The sequence below is a fragment of the Acipenser ruthenus genome, chromosome 44, assembly GCF_902713425.1.
Source record: "Acipenser ruthenus chromosome 44, fAciRut3.2 maternal haplotype, whole genome shotgun sequence".
Taxonomy (NCBI): domain Eukaryota; kingdom Metazoa; phylum Chordata; class Actinopteri; order Acipenseriformes; family Acipenseridae; genus Acipenser; species Acipenser ruthenus.
The window spans coordinates 5,972,895-5,986,105 of NC_081232.1; the positions used below are offsets into that span (position 1 = coordinate 5,972,895).

General features: G+C 43.2%; 35 non-coding genes and 23 pseudogenes across 35 annotated transcripts; all 58 read left to right on the forward strand.

Annotated features, from left to right (window-relative positions):
• The first annotated feature begins 78 nt into the window (after positions 1–78).
• Positions 79–197, forward strand: LOC131712058 (5S ribosomal RNA). The gene has a single exon (XR_009313947.1). It is a non-coding gene; the product is annotated as a 5S ribosomal RNA (ribosomal RNA).
• A 100-nt stretch (positions 198–297) lies between these two features.
• On the forward strand, positions 298–416 carry LOC131713915 (5S ribosomal RNA; annotated as a pseudogene).
• A 114-nt stretch (positions 417–530) lies between these two features.
• Positions 531–649, forward strand: LOC131710183 (5S ribosomal RNA). Its single transcript, XR_009312052.1, has one exon. It is a non-coding gene; the product is annotated as a 5S ribosomal RNA (ribosomal RNA).
• A 113-nt stretch (positions 650–762) lies between these two features.
• Positions 763–881, forward strand: LOC131713712 (5S ribosomal RNA; annotated as a pseudogene).
• A 115-nt stretch (positions 882–996) lies between these two features.
• On the forward strand, positions 997–1,115 carry LOC131711264 (5S ribosomal RNA). Its single transcript, XR_009313147.1, has one exon. It is a non-coding gene; the product is annotated as a 5S ribosomal RNA (ribosomal RNA).
• Positions 1,116–1,229: 114 nt separating this feature from the next.
• LOC131713404 (5S ribosomal RNA) lies at positions 1,230–1,348 on the forward strand (annotated as a pseudogene).
• A 100-nt stretch (positions 1,349–1,448) lies between these two features.
• Positions 1,449–1,567, forward strand: LOC131712961 (5S ribosomal RNA). The gene has a single exon (XR_009314847.1). It is a non-coding gene; the product is annotated as a 5S ribosomal RNA (ribosomal RNA).
• Positions 1,568–1,681: 114 nt separating this feature from the next.
• Positions 1,682–1,800, forward strand: LOC131720578 (5S ribosomal RNA). The gene has a single exon (XR_009319475.1). It is a non-coding gene; the product is annotated as a 5S ribosomal RNA (ribosomal RNA).
• Positions 1,801–1,914: 114 nt separating this feature from the next.
• Positions 1,915–2,033, forward strand: LOC131713133 (5S ribosomal RNA). Its single transcript, XR_009315020.1, has one exon. It is a non-coding gene; the product is annotated as a 5S ribosomal RNA (ribosomal RNA).
• A 100-nt stretch (positions 2,034–2,133) lies between these two features.
• LOC131710792 (5S ribosomal RNA) lies at positions 2,134–2,252 on the forward strand. The gene has a single exon (XR_009312674.1). It is a non-coding gene; the product is annotated as a 5S ribosomal RNA (ribosomal RNA).
• A 114-nt stretch (positions 2,253–2,366) lies between these two features.
• Positions 2,367–2,485, forward strand: LOC131713463 (5S ribosomal RNA; annotated as a pseudogene).
• Positions 2,486–2,599: 114 nt separating this feature from the next.
• On the forward strand, positions 2,600–2,718 carry LOC131710184 (5S ribosomal RNA). The gene has a single exon (XR_009312053.1). It is a non-coding gene; the product is annotated as a 5S ribosomal RNA (ribosomal RNA).
• A 113-nt stretch (positions 2,719–2,831) lies between these two features.
• Positions 2,832–2,950, forward strand: LOC131713714 (5S ribosomal RNA; annotated as a pseudogene).
• A 115-nt stretch (positions 2,951–3,065) lies between these two features.
• LOC131713889 (5S ribosomal RNA) lies at positions 3,066–3,184 on the forward strand (annotated as a pseudogene).
• Positions 3,185–3,284: 100 nt separating this feature from the next.
• On the forward strand, positions 3,285–3,402 carry LOC131713418 (5S ribosomal RNA; annotated as a pseudogene).
• Positions 3,403–3,502: 100 nt separating this feature from the next.
• On the forward strand, positions 3,503–3,621 carry LOC131711225 (5S ribosomal RNA). The gene has a single exon (XR_009313108.1). It is a non-coding gene; the product is annotated as a 5S ribosomal RNA (ribosomal RNA).
• A 114-nt stretch (positions 3,622–3,735) lies between these two features.
• Positions 3,736–3,854, forward strand: LOC131711265 (5S ribosomal RNA). The gene has a single exon (XR_009313148.1). It is a non-coding gene; the product is annotated as a 5S ribosomal RNA (ribosomal RNA).
• A 113-nt stretch (positions 3,855–3,967) lies between these two features.
• LOC131714227 (5S ribosomal RNA) lies at positions 3,968–4,086 on the forward strand (annotated as a pseudogene).
• Positions 4,087–4,183: 97 nt separating this feature from the next.
• On the forward strand, positions 4,184–4,302 carry LOC131712088 (5S ribosomal RNA). Its single transcript, XR_009313977.1, has one exon. It is a non-coding gene; the product is annotated as a 5S ribosomal RNA (ribosomal RNA).
• Positions 4,303–4,416: 114 nt separating this feature from the next.
• Positions 4,417–4,535, forward strand: LOC131713050 (5S ribosomal RNA). The gene has a single exon (XR_009314937.1). It is a non-coding gene; the product is annotated as a 5S ribosomal RNA (ribosomal RNA).
• Positions 4,536–4,635: 100 nt separating this feature from the next.
• On the forward strand, positions 4,636–4,754 carry LOC131712290 (5S ribosomal RNA). Its single transcript, XR_009314183.1, has one exon. It is a non-coding gene; the product is annotated as a 5S ribosomal RNA (ribosomal RNA).
• A 114-nt stretch (positions 4,755–4,868) lies between these two features.
• On the forward strand, positions 4,869–4,987 carry LOC131709844 (5S ribosomal RNA). Its single transcript, XR_009311708.1, has one exon. It is a non-coding gene; the product is annotated as a 5S ribosomal RNA (ribosomal RNA).
• A 100-nt stretch (positions 4,988–5,087) lies between these two features.
• Positions 5,088–5,206, forward strand: LOC131720579 (5S ribosomal RNA). The gene has a single exon (XR_009319476.1). It is a non-coding gene; the product is annotated as a 5S ribosomal RNA (ribosomal RNA).
• Positions 5,207–5,320: 114 nt separating this feature from the next.
• Positions 5,321–5,439, forward strand: LOC131713134 (5S ribosomal RNA). The gene has a single exon (XR_009315021.1). It is a non-coding gene; the product is annotated as a 5S ribosomal RNA (ribosomal RNA).
• Positions 5,440–5,539: 100 nt separating this feature from the next.
• Positions 5,540–5,658, forward strand: LOC131710793 (5S ribosomal RNA). The gene has a single exon (XR_009312675.1). It is a non-coding gene; the product is annotated as a 5S ribosomal RNA (ribosomal RNA).
• Positions 5,659–5,772: 114 nt separating this feature from the next.
• Positions 5,773–5,891, forward strand: LOC131713464 (5S ribosomal RNA; annotated as a pseudogene).
• A 113-nt stretch (positions 5,892–6,004) lies between these two features.
• LOC131713715 (5S ribosomal RNA) lies at positions 6,005–6,123 on the forward strand (annotated as a pseudogene).
• Positions 6,124–6,238: 115 nt separating this feature from the next.
• LOC131713890 (5S ribosomal RNA) lies at positions 6,239–6,357 on the forward strand (annotated as a pseudogene).
• Positions 6,358–6,457: 100 nt separating this feature from the next.
• LOC131713827 (5S ribosomal RNA) lies at positions 6,458–6,575 on the forward strand (annotated as a pseudogene).
• A 114-nt stretch (positions 6,576–6,689) lies between these two features.
• Positions 6,690–6,808, forward strand: LOC131713865 (5S ribosomal RNA; annotated as a pseudogene).
• A 114-nt stretch (positions 6,809–6,922) lies between these two features.
• On the forward strand, positions 6,923–7,041 carry LOC131711266 (5S ribosomal RNA). Its single transcript, XR_009313149.1, has one exon. It is a non-coding gene; the product is annotated as a 5S ribosomal RNA (ribosomal RNA).
• A 113-nt stretch (positions 7,042–7,154) lies between these two features.
• LOC131714072 (5S ribosomal RNA) lies at positions 7,155–7,273 on the forward strand (annotated as a pseudogene).
• A 114-nt stretch (positions 7,274–7,387) lies between these two features.
• On the forward strand, positions 7,388–7,506 carry LOC131709903 (5S ribosomal RNA). The gene has a single exon (XR_009311767.1). It is a non-coding gene; the product is annotated as a 5S ribosomal RNA (ribosomal RNA).
• Positions 7,507–7,606: 100 nt separating this feature from the next.
• LOC131713891 (5S ribosomal RNA) lies at positions 7,607–7,725 on the forward strand (annotated as a pseudogene).
• A 100-nt stretch (positions 7,726–7,825) lies between these two features.
• LOC131710242 (5S ribosomal RNA) lies at positions 7,826–7,944 on the forward strand. Its single transcript, XR_009312113.1, has one exon. It is a non-coding gene; the product is annotated as a 5S ribosomal RNA (ribosomal RNA).
• Positions 7,945–8,044: 100 nt separating this feature from the next.
• LOC131720580 (5S ribosomal RNA) lies at positions 8,045–8,163 on the forward strand. The gene has a single exon (XR_009319477.1). It is a non-coding gene; the product is annotated as a 5S ribosomal RNA (ribosomal RNA).
• Positions 8,164–8,277: 114 nt separating this feature from the next.
• On the forward strand, positions 8,278–8,396 carry LOC131713135 (5S ribosomal RNA). The gene has a single exon (XR_009315022.1). It is a non-coding gene; the product is annotated as a 5S ribosomal RNA (ribosomal RNA).
• A 100-nt stretch (positions 8,397–8,496) lies between these two features.
• Positions 8,497–8,615, forward strand: LOC131710794 (5S ribosomal RNA). The gene has a single exon (XR_009312676.1). It is a non-coding gene; the product is annotated as a 5S ribosomal RNA (ribosomal RNA).
• Positions 8,616–8,729: 114 nt separating this feature from the next.
• On the forward strand, positions 8,730–8,848 carry LOC131713465 (5S ribosomal RNA; annotated as a pseudogene).
• A 114-nt stretch (positions 8,849–8,962) lies between these two features.
• On the forward strand, positions 8,963–9,081 carry LOC131710185 (5S ribosomal RNA). Its single transcript, XR_009312054.1, has one exon. It is a non-coding gene; the product is annotated as a 5S ribosomal RNA (ribosomal RNA).
• A 113-nt stretch (positions 9,082–9,194) lies between these two features.
• Positions 9,195–9,313, forward strand: LOC131713716 (5S ribosomal RNA; annotated as a pseudogene).
• Positions 9,314–9,428: 115 nt separating this feature from the next.
• On the forward strand, positions 9,429–9,547 carry LOC131713893 (5S ribosomal RNA; annotated as a pseudogene).
• A 100-nt stretch (positions 9,548–9,647) lies between these two features.
• On the forward strand, positions 9,648–9,765 carry LOC131713419 (5S ribosomal RNA; annotated as a pseudogene).
• A 114-nt stretch (positions 9,766–9,879) lies between these two features.
• On the forward strand, positions 9,880–9,998 carry LOC131713136 (5S ribosomal RNA). The gene has a single exon (XR_009315023.1). It is a non-coding gene; the product is annotated as a 5S ribosomal RNA (ribosomal RNA).
• A 100-nt stretch (positions 9,999–10,098) lies between these two features.
• On the forward strand, positions 10,099–10,217 carry LOC131710795 (5S ribosomal RNA). Its single transcript, XR_009312677.1, has one exon. It is a non-coding gene; the product is annotated as a 5S ribosomal RNA (ribosomal RNA).
• Positions 10,218–10,331: 114 nt separating this feature from the next.
• On the forward strand, positions 10,332–10,450 carry LOC131713466 (5S ribosomal RNA; annotated as a pseudogene).
• Positions 10,451–10,564: 114 nt separating this feature from the next.
• On the forward strand, positions 10,565–10,683 carry LOC131710186 (5S ribosomal RNA). The gene has a single exon (XR_009312055.1). It is a non-coding gene; the product is annotated as a 5S ribosomal RNA (ribosomal RNA).
• Positions 10,684–10,796: 113 nt separating this feature from the next.
• LOC131713717 (5S ribosomal RNA) lies at positions 10,797–10,915 on the forward strand (annotated as a pseudogene).
• Positions 10,916–11,030: 115 nt separating this feature from the next.
• On the forward strand, positions 11,031–11,149 carry LOC131714083 (5S ribosomal RNA; annotated as a pseudogene).
• Positions 11,150–11,249: 100 nt separating this feature from the next.
• On the forward strand, positions 11,250–11,368 carry LOC131720697 (5S ribosomal RNA). Its single transcript, XR_009319594.1, has one exon. It is a non-coding gene; the product is annotated as a 5S ribosomal RNA (ribosomal RNA).
• Positions 11,369–11,468: 100 nt separating this feature from the next.
• On the forward strand, positions 11,469–11,587 carry LOC131711227 (5S ribosomal RNA). The gene has a single exon (XR_009313110.1). It is a non-coding gene; the product is annotated as a 5S ribosomal RNA (ribosomal RNA).
• Positions 11,588–11,702: 115 nt separating this feature from the next.
• On the forward strand, positions 11,703–11,821 carry LOC131711267 (5S ribosomal RNA). The gene has a single exon (XR_009313150.1). It is a non-coding gene; the product is annotated as a 5S ribosomal RNA (ribosomal RNA).
• Positions 11,822–11,921: 100 nt separating this feature from the next.
• Positions 11,922–12,040, forward strand: LOC131710393 (5S ribosomal RNA). The gene has a single exon (XR_009312265.1). It is a non-coding gene; the product is annotated as a 5S ribosomal RNA (ribosomal RNA).
• Positions 12,041–12,140: 100 nt separating this feature from the next.
• On the forward strand, positions 12,141–12,249 carry LOC131715918 (5S ribosomal RNA; annotated as a pseudogene).
• A 100-nt stretch (positions 12,250–12,349) lies between these two features.
• On the forward strand, positions 12,350–12,468 carry LOC131717178 (5S ribosomal RNA). The gene has a single exon (XR_009316063.1). It is a non-coding gene; the product is annotated as a 5S ribosomal RNA (ribosomal RNA).
• Positions 12,469–12,565: 97 nt separating this feature from the next.
• LOC131712089 (5S ribosomal RNA) lies at positions 12,566–12,684 on the forward strand. Its single transcript, XR_009313978.1, has one exon. It is a non-coding gene; the product is annotated as a 5S ribosomal RNA (ribosomal RNA).
• A 114-nt stretch (positions 12,685–12,798) lies between these two features.
• On the forward strand, positions 12,799–12,917 carry LOC131711748 (5S ribosomal RNA). The gene has a single exon (XR_009313636.1). It is a non-coding gene; the product is annotated as a 5S ribosomal RNA (ribosomal RNA).
• Positions 12,918–13,017: 100 nt separating this feature from the next.
• LOC131712291 (5S ribosomal RNA) lies at positions 13,018–13,136 on the forward strand. The gene has a single exon (XR_009314184.1). It is a non-coding gene; the product is annotated as a 5S ribosomal RNA (ribosomal RNA).
• Positions 13,137–13,211: the final 75 nt, after the last annotated feature.

Sequence of the window (13,211 nt, forward strand, 5' to 3'; positions counted from 1 at the left end):
GTGGAGGACAAAAGGAAATTTTATAGGAATCACCCCCAGCTCACTAAACATAAAAGTCATGAAAGCAGAAATGCAATCATCTGCGGCCACACCACCTTGAATAAGCCTGATCTCGTCTGATCTCAGAAGCTAAGCAATGTTGGGCTTGGTTAGTACTTGGATGGGAGACCACCTGGGAATATCAAGTGCTGCAGGCATTCCATTTTACAATTGAAATGTGTGGAGGACAAAAGGAAATTTTGGAGGAATCACCCCCAGCTCACTAAACATAAAAGTCATGAAAGCAGAAATGCAATCGCCTGCGGCCACACCACCTTGAATAAGCCTGATCTCGTCTGATCTCAGAAGCTAAGCAATGTTGGTCTTATTTTGTACTTGGATGGGAGACCACCTGGGAATATCAAGTGCTGCAGGCATTACATTTTTGTAATTACATTTTACAATTGAAATGTGTGGAGGACAAAAGGAAATTTTGGAGGAATCACCCCCAGCTCACTAAACATAAAAGTCATGAAAGCAGAACTGCAATCGCCTGCGGTCACACCACCTTGAATAAGCCTGATCTCGTCTGATCTCAGAAGCTAAGCAATGTTGGGCTTGGTTAGTACTTGGATGGGCGACCACCTGGGAATATCAAGTGCTGCAGGCATTATATTTTTGTAATTACATTTTACAATTGAAATGTGTGGAGGACAAAAGGAAATTTTGGAGGAATCACCCCCAGCTCACTAAACATAAAAGTCATGAAAGGGAAATGCAATCGCCTGCGGCCACACCACCTTGAATAAGCCTGATCTCGTCTGATCTCAGATGGTAAGCAATGTTGGGCTTGGTTAGTACTTGGATGGGAGACCACGTGGGAATATCAAGTGCTGCAGACATTACATTCTTTCTAATTACATTTTACAATTGAAATGTGTGGAGGACAAAAGGAAATTTTGGAGGAATCACCCCCAGCTCACTAAACATAAAAGTCATGAAAGCAGAACTGCAATCGCCTGCGGCCACACCACCTTGAATAAGTCTGATCTCGTCTGATCTCAGAAGCTAAGCAATGTTGGGCTTGGTTAGTACTTGGATGGGAGACCACCTGGGAATATCAAGTGCTGCAGGCATTACATTTTTGTAATTACATTTTACAATTGAAATGTGTGGAGGACAAAAGGAAATTTTGGAGGAATCACCCCCAACTCACTGAACATAAAAGTCATGAAAGCAGGAATGCAATCGCCGGCGGCCACACCACCTTCAATAAGCCTGATCCCGTCTGATCTCAGAAGCTAAGCAATGTTGGGCTTGGATAGTACTTGGATGGGAGACCACCTGGGAATATCAAGTGCTGCAGGTATTACATTTTACAATTGAAATGTGTGGAGGACAAAAGGAAATTTTGGAGGAATCACCCCCAGCTCACTAAACATAAAAGTCATGAAAGCAGAAATGCAATCGCCTGCGGCCACACCACCTTGAATAAGCCTGATCTCGTCTGAGCTCAGAAGCTAAGCAATGTTGGGCTTGGTTAGTACTTGGATGGGAGACCACCTGGGAATATGAAGTGCTGCAGGCATTACTTTTTTGTAATTACATTTTACAATTGAAATGTGTGGAGGACAAAAGGAAATTTTGGAGGAATCACCCCCAGCTCACTAAACATAAAAGTCATGAAAGCAGAAATGCAATCGCCTGCGGCCACACCACCTTGAATAAGCCTGATCTCGTCTGATCTCAGAAGCTAAGCAATGTTGGGCTTGGTTAGTACTTGGATGGGAGACCACCTGGGAATATCAAGTGCTGCAGGCATTACATTTTTGTAATTACATTTTACAATTGAAATGTGTGGAGGACAAAAGGAAATTTTGGAGGAATCACCCCCAGCTCACTAAACATAAAAGTCATGAAAGCAGAAATGCAATCGCCTGCGGCCACACCACCTTGAATAAGCCTGATCTCATATGATCTAAGAAGCTAAGCAATGTTGGGCTTGGTTAGTACTTGGATGGGAGACCACCTGGGAATATCAAGTGCTGCAGGCATTACATTTTACAATTGAAATGTGTGGAGGACAAAAGGAAATTTTGGAGGAATCACCCCCAGCTCACTAAACATAAAAGTCATGAAAGCAGAAATGCAATCGCCTGCGGCCACACCACCTTGACTAAGCCTGATCTCGTCTGATCTCAGAAGCTAAGCAATGTTGGGCTTGGTTAGTACTTGGATGGGAGACCACTTGGGAATATCAAGTGCTGCAGGCATTACATTTTTGTAATTACATTTTACAATTGAAATGTGAGGAGGACAAAAGGAAATTTTGGAGGAATCACCCCCAGCTCACTAAACATAAAAGTCATGAAAGCAGAAATGCAATCGCCTGCGGCCACACCACCTTGAATAAGCCTGATCTCGTCTGATCTCAGAAGCTAAGCAATGTTGGTCTTATTTAGTACTTGGATGGGAGACCACCTGGGAATATCAAGTGCTGCAGGCATTACATTTTTGTAATTACATTTTACAATTGAAATGTGTGGAGGACAAAAGGAAATTTTGGAGGAATCACCCCCAGCTCACTAAACATAAAAGTCATGAAAGCAGAACTGCAATCGCCTGCGGTCACACCACCTTGAATAAGCCTGATCTCGTCTGATCTCAGAAGCTAAGCAATGTTGGGCTTGGTTAGTACTTGGATGGGCGACCACCTGGGAATATCAAGTGCTGCAGGCATTATATTTTTGTAATTACATTTTACAATTGAAATGTGTGGAGGACAAAAGGAAATTTTGGAGGAATCACCCCCAGCTCACTAAACATAAAAGTCATGAAAGGGAAATGCAATCGCCTGCGGCCACACCACCTTGAATAAGCCTGATCTCGTCTGATCTCAGATGGTAAGCAATGTTGGGCTTGGTTAGTACTTGGATGGGAGACCACGTGGGAATATCAAGTGCTGCAGACATTACATTCTTTCTAATTACATTTTACAATTGAAATGTGTGGAGGACAAAAGGAAATTTTGGAGGAATCACCCCCAGCTCACTAAACATAAAAGTCATGAAAGCAGAAATGCAATCGCCTGCTGCCACACCACCTTGAATAAGCCTGATCTCGTCTAATCTCAGAAGCTAAGCAATGTTGGGCTTGGTTAGTACTTGGATGGGAGACCACCTGGGAATATCAAGTGCTGCAGGTATTACATTTTACAATTGAAATGTGTGGAGGACAAAAGGAAATTTTGGAGGAATCACCCCCAGATCACTAAACATAAAAGTCATGAAAGCAGAAATGCAATCGCCTGCGGCCCACCACCTTGAATAAGCCTGATCTCGTCTGATCTCAGAAGCTAAGCAATGTTGGGCTTGGTTAGTACTTGGATGGGAGACCACCTGGGAATATCAAGTGCTGCAGGCATTACATTTTACAATTGAAATGTGTGGAGGACAAAAGGAAATTTTGGAGGAATCACCCCCAGCTCACTAAACATAAAAGTCATGAAAGCAGAAATGCAATCGCCTGCGGCCACACCACCTTGAATAAGCCTGATCTCGTCTGATCTCAGAAGCTAAGCAATGTTGGGTTTGGTTAGTACTTGGATGGGAGACCACCTGGGAATATCAAGTGCTGCAGGCATTACATTTTTGTAATTACATTTTACAATTGAAATGTGTGGAGGACAAAAGGAAATTTTGGAGGAATCACCCCCAGCTCACTAAACATAAAAGTCATGAAAGCAGAACTGCAATCGCCTGCGGCCACACCACCTTGAATAAGTCTGATCTCGTCTGATCTCAGAAGCTAAGCAATGTTGGGCTTGGTTAGTACTTGGATGGGAGACCACCTGGGAATATCAAGTGCTGCAGGCATTACATTTTTGTAATTACATTTTACAATTGAAATGTGTGGATGACAAAAGGAAATTTTGGAGGAATCACCCCCAGCTCACTAAACATAAAAGTCATGAAGCAGAAATGCAATCAACTGCGGCCACACCACCTTGAATAAGCCTGATCTCGTCTGATCTCAGAAGCTAAGCAATGTTGGTCTTATTTAGTACTTGGATGGGAGACCACCTGGGAATATCAAGTGCCGCAGGCATTACATTTTACAATTGAAATGTGTGGACAAAAGGAAATTTTGGAGGAATCACCCCCAGCTCACTAAACATAAAAGTCATGAAAGCAGAAATGCAATCGCCTGCAGCCACACCACCTTGAATAAGCCTGATCTCGTCTGATCTCAGAAGCTAAGCAATATTGGGCTTGGTTAGTACTTGGATGGGAGACCACCTGGGAATATCAAGTGCTGCAGGCATTACATTTTTGTAATTACATTTTACAATTGAAATGTGTGGAGGACAAAAGGAAATTTTGGAGGAATCACCCCCAACTCACTAAACATAAAAGTCATGAAAGCAGGAATGCAATCGCCGGCGGCCACACCACCTTCAATAAGCCTGATCCCGTCTGATCTCAGAAGCTAAGCAATGTTGGGCTTGGATAGTACTTGGATGGGAGACCACCTGGGAATATCAAGTGCTGCTGGTATTACATTTTACAATTGAAATGTGTGGAGGACAAAAGGAAATTTTGGAGGAATCACCCCCAGCTCACTAAACATAAAAGTCATGAAAGCAGAAATGCAATCGCCTGCGGCCACACCACCTTGAATAAGCCTGATCTCGTCTGATCTCAGAAGCTAAGCAATGTTGGGCTTGGTTAGTACTTGGATGGGAGACCACCTGGGAATATGAAGTGCTGCAGGCATTACTTTTTTGTAATTACATTTTACAATTGAAATGTGTGGAGGACAAAAGGAAATTTTGGAGGAATCACCCCCAGCTCACTAAACATAAAAGTCATGAAAGCAGAAATGCAATCGCCTGCGGCCACACCACCTTGAATAAGCCTGATCTCGTCTGATCTCAGAACCTAAGCAATGTTGGGCTTGGTTAGTACTTGGATGGGAGACCACCTGGGAATATCAAGTGCTGCAGGCATTACATTTTACAATTGAAATGTGTGGAGAACAAAAGGAAATTTTGGAGGAATCACCCCCAGCTCACTAAACATAAAAGTCATGAAAGCAGAACAGCAATCGCCTGCGGCCACACCACCTTGAATAAGCCTGATCTCGTCTGATCTCAGAAGCTAAGCAATGTTGGGCTTGGTTAGTACTTGGATGGGAGACCACCTGGGAATATCAAGTGCTGCAGGCATTACATTTTTGTAATTACATTTTACAATTGAAATGTGTGGAGGACAAAAGGAAATTTTGGAGGAATCACCCCCAGCTCACTAAACATAAAAGTCATGAAAGCAGAAATGCAATCGCCTGCGGCCACACCACCTTGAATAAGCCTGATCTCATATGATCTAAGAAGCTAAGCAATGTTGGGCTTGGTTAGTACTTGGATGGGAGACCACCTGGGAATATCAAGTGCTGCAGGCATTACATTTTACAATTGAAATGTGTGGAGGACAAAAGGAAATTTTGGAGGAATCACCCCCAGCTCACTAAACATAAAAGTCATGAAAGCAGAAATGCAATCGCCTGCGGCCACACCACCTTGACTAAGCCTGATCTCGTCTGATCTCAGAAGCTAAGCAATGTTGGGCTTGGTTAGTACTTGGATGGGAGACCACTTGGGAATATCAAGTGCTGCAGGCATTACATTTTTGTAATTACATTTTACAATTGAAATGTGAGGAGGACAAAAGGAAATTTTGGAGGAATCACCCCCAGCTCACTAAACATAAAAGTCATGAAAGCAGAAATGCAATCGCCTGCGGCCACACCACCTTGAATAAGCCTGATCTCGTCTGATCTCAGAAGCTAAGCAATGTTGGTCTTATTTAGTACTTGGATGGGAGACCACCTGGGAATATCAAGTGCTGCAGGCATTACATTTTTGTAATTACATTTTACAATTGAAATGTGTGGAGGACAAAAGGAAATTTTGGAGGAATCACCCCCAGCTCACTAAACATAAAAGTCATGAAAGGGAAATGCAATCGCCTGCGGCCACACCACCTTGAATAAGCCTGATCTCGTCTGATCTCAGATGGTAAGCAATGTTGGGCTTGGTTAGTACTTGGATGGGAGACCACGTGGGAATATCAAGTGCTGCAGACATTACATTCTTTCTAATTACATTTTACAATTGAAATGTGTGGAGGACAAAAGGAAATTTTGGAGGAATCACCCCCAGCTCACTAAACATAAAAGTCATGAAAGCAGAAATGCAATCGCCTGCTGCCACACCACCTTGAATAAGCCTGATCTCGTCTAATCTCAGAAGCTAAGCAATGTTGGGCTTGGTTAGTACTTGGATGGGAGACCACCTGGGAATATCAAGTGCTGCAGGTATTACATTTTACAATTGAAATGTGTGGAGGACAAAAGGAAATTTTGGAGGAATCACCCCCAGATCACTAAACATAAAAGTCATGAAAGCAGAAATGCAATCGCCTGCGGCCCACCACCTTGAATAAGCCTGATCTCGTCTGATCTCAGAAGCTAAGCAATGTTGGGCTTGGTTAGTACTTGGATGGGAGACCACCTGGGAATATCAAGTGCTGCAGGTATTACATTTTTGTAATTACATTTTACAATTGAAATGTGTGGAGGACAAAAGGAAATTTTGGAGGAATCACCCCCAGCTCACTAAACATAAAAGTCATGAAAGCAGAAATGCAATCGCCTGCGGCCACACCACCTTGAATAAGCCTGATCTCGTCTGATCTCAGAAGCTAAGCAATGTTGGGTTTGGTTAGTACGTGGATGGGAGACCACCTGGGAATATCAAGTGCTGCAGACATTACATTTTTGTAATTACATTTTACAATTGAAATGTGTGGAGGACAAAAGGAAATTTTGGAGGAATCACCCCCAGCTCACTAAACATAAAAGTCATGAAAGCAGAACTGCAATCGCCTGCGGCCACACCACCTTGAATAAGTCTGATCTCGTCTGATCTCAGAAGCTAAGCAATGTTGGGCTTGGTTAGTACTTGGATGGGAGACCACCTGGGAATATCAAGTGCTGCAGGCATTACATTTTTGTAATTACATTTTACAATTGAAATGTGTGGATGACAAAAGGAAATTTTGGAGGAATCACCCCCAGCTCACTAAACATAAAAGTCATGAAGCAGAAATGCAATCAACTGCGGCCACACCACCTTGAATAAGCCTGATCTCGTCTGATCTCAGAAGCTAAGCAATGTTGGTCTTATTTAGTACTTGGATGGGAGACCACCTGGGAATATCAAGTGCTGCAGGTATTACATTTTTGTAATTACATTTTACAATTGAAATGTGTGGAGGACAAAAGGAAATTTTGGAGGAATCACCCCCAGCTCACTAAACATAAAAGTCATGAAAGCAGAACTGCAATCGCCTGCGGTCACACCACCTTGAATAAGCCTGATCTCGTCTGATCTCAGAAGCTAAGCAATGTTGGGCTTGGTTAGTACTTGGATGGGAGACCACCTGGGAATATCAAGTGCTGCAGGCATTACATTTTACAATTGAAATGTGTGGAGGACAAAAGGAAATTTTGGAGGAATCACCCCCAGCTCACTAAACATAAAAGTCATGAAAGCAGAAATGCAATCGCCTGCTGCCACACCACCTTGAATAAGCCTGATCTCGTCTAATCTCAGAAGCTAAGCAATGTTGGGCTTGGTTAGTACTTGGATGGGAGACCACCTGGGAATATCAAGTGCTGCAGGTATTACATTTTACAATTGAAATGTGTGGAGGACAAAAGGAAATTTTGGAGGAATCACCCCCAGCTCACTAAACATAAAAGTCATGAAAGCAGAAATGCAATCGCCTGCGGCCACACCACCTTGAATAAGCCTGATCTCGTCTGATCTCAGAACCTAAGCAATGTTGGGCTTGGTTAGTACTTGGATGGGAGACCACATGGGAATATCAAGTGCTGCAGGCATTACATTTTACAATTGAAATGTGTGGAGAACAAAAGGAAATTTTGGAGGAATCACCCCCAGCTCACTAAACATAAAAGTCATGAAAGCAGAACAGCAATCGCCTGCGGCCACACCACCTTGAATAAGCCTGATCTCGTCTGATCTCAGAAGCTAAGCAATGTTGGGCTTGGTTAGTACTTGGATGGGAGACCACCTGGGAATATCAAGTGCTGCAGGCATTACATTTTTGTAATTACATTTTACAATTGAAATGTGTGGAGGACAAAAGGAAATTTTGGAGGAATCACCCCCAGCTCACTAAACATAAAAGTCATGAAAGCAGAAATGCAATCGCCTGCGGCCACACCACCTTGAATAAGCCTGATCTCATATGATCTAAGAAGCTAAGCAATGTTGGGCTTGGTTAGTACTTGGATGGGAGACCACCTGGGAATATCAAGTGCTGCAGGCATTACATTTTACAATTGAAATGTGTGGAGGACAAAAGGAAATTTTGGAGGAATCACCCCCAGCTCACTAAACATAAAAGTCATGAAAGCAGAAATGCAATCGCCTGCGGCCACACCACCTTGACTAAGCCTGATCTCGTCTGATCTCAGAAGCTAAGCAATGTTGGGCTTGGTTAGTACTTGGATGGGAGACCACTTGGGAATATCAAGTGCTGCAGGCATTACATTTTTGTAATTACATTTTACAATTGAAATGTGAGGAGGACAAAAGGAAATTTTGGAGGAATCACCCCCAGCTCACTAAACATAAAAGTCATGAAAGCAGAAATGCAATCGCCTGCGGCCACACCACCTTGAATAAGCCTGATCTCGTCTGATCTCAGAAGCTAAGCAATGTTGGTCTTATTTAGTACTTGGATGGGAGACCACCTGGGAATATCAAGTGCTGCAGGCATTACATTTTTGTAATTACATTTTACAATTGAAATGTGTGGAGGACAAAAGGAAATTTTGGAGGAATCACCCCCAGCTCACTAAACATAAAAGTCATGAAAGCAGAACTGCAATCGCCTGCGGTCACACCACCTTGAATAAGCCTGATCTCGTCTGATCTCAGAAGCTAAGCAATGTTGGGCTTGGTTAGTACTTGGATGGGCGACCACCTGGGAATATCAAGTGCTGCAGGCATTATATTTTTGTAATTACATTTTACAATTGAAATGTGTGGAGGACAAAAGGAAATTTTGGAGGAATCACCCCCAGCTCACTAAACATAAAAGTCATGAAAGGGAAATGCAATCGCCTGCGGCCACACCACCTTGAATAAGCCTGATCTCGTCTGATCTCAGATGGTAAGCAATGTTGGGCTTGGTTAGTACTTGGATGGGAGACCACGTGGGAATATCAAGTGCTGCAGACATTACATTCTTTCTAATTACATTTTACAATTGAAATGTGTGGAGGACAAAAGGAAATTTTGGAGGAATCACCCCCAGCTCACTAAACATAAAAGTCATGAAAGCAGAAATGCAATCGCCTGCTGCCACACCACCTTGAATAAGCCTGATCTCGTCTAATCTCAGAAGCTAAGCAATGTTGGGCTTGGTTAGTACTTGGATGGGAGACCACCTGGGAATATCAAGTGCTGCAGGTATTACATTTTACAATTGAAATGTGTGGAGGACAAAAGGAAATTTTGGAGGAATCACCCCCAGATCACTAAACATAAAAGTCATGAAAGCAGAAATGCAATCGCCTGCGGCCCACCACCTTGAATAAGCCTGATCTCGTCTGATCTCAGAAGCTAAGCAATGTTGGGCTTGGTTAGTACTTGGATGGGAGACCACCTGGGAATATCAAGTGCTGCAGGCATTACATTTTTGTAATTACATTTTACAATTGAAATGTGTGGAGGACAAAAGGAAATTTTGGAGGAATCACCCCCAGCTCACTAAACATAAAAGTCATGAAAGCAGAAATGCAATCGCCTGCGGCCACACCACCTTGAATAAGCCTGATCTCATATGATCTAAGAAGCTAAGCAATGTTGGGCTTGGTTAGTACTTGGATGGGAGACCACCTGGGAATATCAAGTGCTGCAGGCATTACATTTTACAATTGAAATGTGTGGAGGACAAAAGGAAATTTTGGAGGAATCACCCCCAGCTCACTAAACATAAAAGTCATGAAAGCAGAAATGCAATCGCCTGCGGCCACACCACCTTGACTAAGCCTGATCTCGTCTGATCTCAGAAGCTAAGCAATGTTGGGCTTGGTTAGTACTTGGATGGGAGACCACTTGGGAATATCAAGTGCTGCAGGCATTACATTTTTGTAATTACATTTTACAATTGAAATGTGAGGAGGACAAAAGGAAATTTTGGAGGAATCACCCCCAGCTCACTAAACATAAAAGTCATGAAAGCAGAAATGCAATCGCCTGCGGCCACACCACCTTGAATAAGCCTGATCTCGTCTGATCTCAGAAGCTAAGCAATGTTGGTCTTATTTAGTACTTGGATGGGAGACCACCTGGGAATATCAAGTGCTGCAGGCATTACATTTTTGTAATTACATTTTACAATTGAAATGTGTGGAGGACAAAAGGAAATTTTGGAGGAATCACCCCCAGCTCACTAAACATAAAAGTCATGAAAGCAGAACTGCAATCGCCTGCGGTCACACCACCTTGAATAAGCCTGATCTCGTCTGATCTCAGAAGCTAAGCAATGTTGGGCTTGGTTAGTACTTGGATGGGCGACCACCTGGGAATATCAAGTGCTGCAGGCATTATATTTTTGTAATTACATTTTACAATTGAAATGTGTGGAGGACAAAAGGAAATTTTGGAGGAATCACCCCCAGCTCACTAAACATAAAAGTCATGAAAGGGAAATGCAATCGCCTGCGGCCACACCACCTTGAATAAGCCTGATCTCGTCTGATCTCAGATGGTAAGCAATGTTGGGCTTGGTTAGTACTTGGATGGGAGACCACGTGGGAATATCAAGTGCTGCAGACATTACATTCTTTCTAATTACATTTTACAATTGAAATGTGTGGAGGACAAAAGGAAATTTTGGAGGAATCACCCCCAGCTCACTAAACATAAAAGTCATGAAAGCAGAAATGCAATCGCCTGCTGCCACACCACCTTGATTAAGCCTGATCTCGTCTAATCTCAGAAGCTAAGCAATGTTGGGCTTGGTTAGTACTTGGATGGGAGACCACCTGGGAATATCAAGTGCTGCAGGTATTACATTTTACAATTGAAATGTGTGGAGGACAAAAGGAAATTTTGGAGGAATCACCCCCAGATCACTAAACATAAAAGTCATGAAAGCAGAAATGCAATCGCCTGCGGCCACACCACCTTGAATAAGCCTGATCTCGTCTGATCTCAGAAGCTAAGCAATGTTGGGCTTGGTTAGTACTTGGATGGGAGACCACCTGGGAAAATCAAGTGCTGCAGGCATTACATTTTACAATTGAAATGTGTGGAGGACAAAAGGAAATTTTGGAGGAATCACCCCCAGCTCACTAAACATAAAAGTCAGGAAAGCAAAAATGCAATCGCCTGCGGCCACACCACCTTGAATAAGCCTGATCTCGTCTGATCTCAGAAGCTAAGCAATGTTGGGTTTGGTTAGTACTTGGATGGGAGACCACCTGGGAATATCAAGTGCTGCAGGCATTACATTTTTGTAATTACATTTTACAATTGAAATGTGTGGAGGACAAAAGGAAATTTTGGAGGAATCACCCCCCAGCTCACTAAACATAAAAGTCATGAAAGCAGAACTGCAATCGCCTGCGGCCACACCACCTTGAATAAGTCTGATCTCGTCTGATCTCAGAAGCTAAGCAATGTTGGGCTTGGTTAGTACTTGGATGGGAGACCACCTGGGAATATCAAGTGCTGCAGGCATTACATTTTACAATTGAAATGTGTGGAGGACAAAAGGAAATTTTGGAGGAATCACCCCCAGCTCACTAAACATAAAAGTCATGAAAGCAGAAATGCAATCGCCTGCGGCCACACCACCTTGACTAAGCCTGATCTCGTCTGATCTCAGAAGCTAAGCAATGTTGGGCTTGGTTAGTACTTGGATGGGAGACCACCTGGGAATATCAAGTGCTGCAGGCATTACATTTTACAATTGAAATGTGTGGAGGACAAAAGGAAATTTTGGAGGAATCACCCCCAGCTCACTAAACATAAAAGTCATGAAAGCAGAAATGCAATCGCCTGCGGCCACACCACCTTGGATAAGTCTGATCTCAGAAGCTAAGCAATGTTGGGCTTGGATAGTACTTGGATGGGAGACCACCTGGGAATATCAAGTGCTGCAGGCATTACATTTTACAATTGAAATGTGTGGAGGACAAAAGGAAATTTTGGAGGAATCACCCCCAGCTCACTAAACATAAAAGTCATGAAAGCAGAAATGCAATCGCCTGCGGCCACACCACCTTGAATGAGCCTGATCTCGTCTGATCTCAGAAGCTAAGCAATGTTGGGCTTGGTTAGTACTTGGATGGGAGACCACCTGGGAATATCAAGTGCCGCAGGCATTACATTTTACAATTGAAATGTGTGGACAAAAGGAAATTTTGGAGGAATCACCCCCAGATCACTAAACATAAAAGTCATGAAAGCAGAAATGCAATCGCCTGCAGCCACACCACCTTGAATAAGCCTGATCTCGTCTGATCTCAGAAGCTAAGCAATATTGGGCTTGGTTAGTACTTGGATGGGAGACCACCTGGGAATATCAAGTGCTGCAGGCATTACATTTTTGTAATTACATTTTACAATTGAAATGTGTGGAGGACAAAAGGAAATTTTGGAGGAATCACCCCCAACTCACTAAACATAAAAGTCATGAAAGCAGGAATGCAATCGCCGGCGGCCACACCACCTTGAATAAGCCTGATCCCGTCTGATCTCAGAAGCTAAGCAATGTTGGGCTTGGATAGTACTTGGATGGGAGACCACCTGGGAATATCAAGTGCTGCAGGTATTACATTTTACAATTGAAATGTGTGGAGGACAAAAGGAAATTTTGGAGGAATCACCCCCAGCTCACTAAACATAAAAGTCATGAAAGCAGAAATGCAATCGCCTGCGGCCACACCACCTTGAATAAGCCTGATCTCGTCTGATCTCAGAAGCTAAGCAATGTTGGGCTTGGTTAGTACTTGGATGGGAGACCACCTGGGAATATGAAGTGCTGCAGGCATTACTTTTTTGTAATTACATTTTACAATTGAAATGTGTGGAGGACAAAAGGAAATTTTGGAGGAATCACCCCCAG